At 45.6% G+C, this 3578-nt stretch overlaps 1 protein-coding gene across 3 annotated transcripts in view; it reads left to right on the top strand.

Annotated features, from left to right (window-relative positions):
- Positions 1-1700: 1700 nt before the first annotated feature.
- Positions 1701-3578, top strand: part of LOC115549442 (neural cell adhesion molecule L1-like protein) — a 51508-nt gene continuing 49630 nt past the window's right edge. The window contains exon 1 of one of the 3 annotated variants that reach the window (XM_030364672.1): positions 1701-1945. The gene's annotated coding sequence lies outside the window, so the exon portion shown is untranslated. Of the gene's footprint in view, positions 1951-3578 lie in introns of all 3 variants that reach the window. The other 2 variants (XM_030364680.1, XM_030364646.1) reach the window with 2 other exon arrangements.

Here is a 3578-nt window from a genome sequence, read left to right as displayed (position 1 = left end):
GTGATAGGCCTATACGATGTAGGCCTGTATATAAGCATAGCCAGGCCTACATACAAACATGCTGTCTGACAGACCCTGCTTTAGGCCTTTAAACGATCCTCCACACGTGCAACTGTTTCCACGTGCAGTTGAACCTCACTAAACACTGGTATATTGTAGAACTACCCGTGGGGTGCCCTTTTTAAACCATCCATCGTTTCCCTCACAGGTTGCGTCTGAATTCAGCCGTCGTTGCGTTGACATGTAACGTTAGATGTCACTAGGGGGCATTGTAATACCACACCAGAAACGGACTGGTCTATATACAAGTGCAGCCGACATCAATTATTATATCGAGCGACTTCTTTCGAACGTCTCGTCCTATAGGGATGACATCACCTCCTGTAGTGTTGATGTGGTGGAAATCATCCGCGCTAATTAAGGCGTTCCCAATTAACGTTTTATAGGCCTATTCAAAACCCGATTACAACTTCTATGCCCACATTGTCTTTGGGGCAAATATTTGGACTCATGCCATTGGTAGTCTTCACATTCCAGTGCTTTGCGACAACTCTGAAGTTGTTCGGGTTGCGAAAGGTCAAGATCACAGATCACCGCGACTCAATGGCTCCGTAATGAGTGACGGAGAGCACACAACGGCGACGTGTCGTTGAATGGGAGGTGATGTCAGGGTTCACGGACGAAGTTCACGCCAGTTCTACTCTGAGAATAAATGAAATGCGATGGCGCCGCAACGATGAGTGATTACAGGCGGACTTCAATCAACGACTCAGATCAGTGTGACCCCAGTCCCCAGCACAGATAGGCCTACAGGGAAGTTCATACAGCAAACCAATTAAGAATAACAACCTTCAATTAATTGCTTTTTAGAAGATGATAATTATAAAAAAAGAGCCTTTCAAATACAACGCAATGTCAGATGTCAGGCTTTGAGAAGATAATACATCTCGATCATAAAACCACCAATGATCAGTGGTCAGCACAGTGTTTCACAGATTGACATTCCCCTGTGTGATCCTGTGTGTCTCCTCTCCAATAAGAACGTGGTTGTGTGTTCTCAATACAGTAAACAATCATGTAACAAAGGCGCCAGGCTAATCTATTTTTTCGCAGCCAGTCTGCAGTCGACTCAGAGACAGTGTTTGCACAGATAAATGAGAAAGCGAATTGCCAGGCACCAGATTCGTTCTCTATAAATTCGAAAAGGGCAATTACGTGCTTGAATGAGCAATGATCTTCCCCTATAACAAATGCGATTTGGTGCTGTTCTCGATGATTCCACCTCGCGATATTTTTTTCTAAATAAATAGCCAACGCAGCGTATGATTTCAAAAATGGAAATTAGCTTCGTCCTATCTCTCTTTGTTTTTGCTTTTTGGGGCACGCACATAAGCACTTGATCATAGCCACACGAACGCTCACACACGCATACAGGAACACACACACCCGTACACTCGCGCACACACACACACACACGCACGCACACACACACACACACACACACACGCACGTACACAATCACACATGCGCAAACAATCACACACACACACACACACACACACACACACACACACACACACACACACACACACACACACACACACACACACACACACACACACACACACACACACACACACAGCACAGTCTTCAAAGTCGCCGGCAGCCTTGTGCGTGGTTTTCTCTTTCTAACCTGTTTTCTATCGGATGGTTTCCAGAGAAGATCGAGGCGCGACCTGTTGTCAGTGAGCAGTGACGCGTGGGGGGCATGTCTGTCTGTGCTTTGGCCTCCTTCGTTAATGTTGCATTTCTGTTCTGAACTTCAACTCTCCCAGGGGTAGATGTTTGGCGAAATATTGCATCGGAGGAACACTTTACCCGATCGAGGACTGGTGACTTGTTCACACTGAAGCGCGTTGAGATTTACGCGTGGATCCATTCACTGGTAAGGTGCGTTTAACACGTCTGTCAAAAAAAAGTTTAAACTCGGCTTGTTGACGTTTCTTCGAACATTTAAACCAGAAGACATTAACAATACTGCGTCCTTCAAACCTTAAACAAACGATCTAATTCATTACGACTATCTATTGGGCCTAGGGACAAAAGGAGAGATTTCTGTGGAAAACCGCAATGATGATCAATTATTCCTGAACGAGTTGGTGTGAAAGCAGACTCGAAGTTTTGCACTTGCCACAGTTTTTCTGCCATTCATCCACTTTGAGTATGTTCCTTAGAGAAAAGAAAATTCTTAACTAAAATGTTATCTGTGTAAGGTGCTCTGTTGCGCTATCTTACCCCCCTCCCTCTCTCTATCTCTGCGGTAGTAGGCCAATGCTTTATAAGCATCTCCCTATCTGAGCGGTTAGAGAGATAAGCGCCGATGTTTGTCGCCAGCTTGGTGATATTAACCAACCTTGAGGGACCGTGGGGACAACCACTCACCTACCAATTAATTCACTGCACAAGTGGCTCTACTTTATAGAATAGTGTCGATAACGTTCACCATGAACTGTAAACCACGCTCTCTCACAATGACACTTTCAAGCTGTTAGGTTAAATCATATAGAAAATGGATTCATTCATGCAGGCCTACATGTGCATTGAAGCGTTCTTCTCCCCTGCTTAATTAAGGTATAAACACATAATTCATGCATGAGTTTGAGGCAGGTATGCCAATAGAGGAAACACATCCAGATACAGATTATACTGCTGGGTTCTGCGTTCTCATCTCTCTGGCGCTGGAACATGCTGGCACTCCTGCCTTTGTTGTTGCTTTCCTTCAGATGCGGGCTGTTAGTGAGGCGAAGTGTCGGTGTGAATTGAACCTTTCACATACAGGCCTCCCTGGCCTTTTAGTTCATTAAAGGCAGGTTGGGGAGTGTGTGTGTGTGCGTGTGTGTGTGTGTGTGTGTGTGTGTGTGTGTGTGTGTGTGTGTGTGTGTGTGTGTGTGTGTGTGTGTGTGTGTGTGTGTGTGTGTGTGTGTGTGTGTGTGTGTGTGTGTGTGTAAGCTGTGAATATCCAAGCTGTTCATCTACACACAGCTTTTATGAAAGAAGCTCGTAAATACAACCACTCTTGTGGATTCACCCTTACGAAATGTCATGACACCGCAAGCTGGGAACCTGCCACTCCTCCGTGCAGCTTCAAGAGCATCGCTGAGCAGCAATAGAGTCGACCTAGCAAAACAATGTTGTTTTATACAAAATGTCTGTTCAAATGTCATCAAAATTGTATAAGCAGATTGTGAGGACAGATGCTGTAACTCCTGTCTGCTCTGGTCTTATTGTTTGAAGGGACCGTTTGATTAGCCGCGAGCTAACAAAACGTGCTACACTAGCCGCTGCGCTGAATGAGAGCTTGTGTAAATCCAGTTTCCATCCACTCACATGTTGCTCAATGGGCCGTTCCACACGACAGACCTGATCCGCCTCCGTTGTTTTATTTGTGAGCTGCACGGCGATCATCCATGTAGCCACTTTGCGTCATGAAGTCAAACAGTGAGCCTTTAGGCAGAATAAGTGCTAGTGGCTACGGTGGTTTGGGAGTCAAGCTCCCAGCTGAGAGCGAATGGGTTTGA

Source organism: Gadus morhua, chromosome 1 (assembly GCF_902167405.1).
Source record: "Gadus morhua chromosome 1, gadMor3.0, whole genome shotgun sequence".
In the NCBI taxonomy this organism is placed as follows: Eukaryota; Metazoa; Chordata; class Actinopteri; order Gadiformes; family Gadidae; genus Gadus; species Gadus morhua.
Note: the sequence above shows the minus strand (reverse complement) of the source record. Positions and strands in the feature narration are given on the sequence as shown.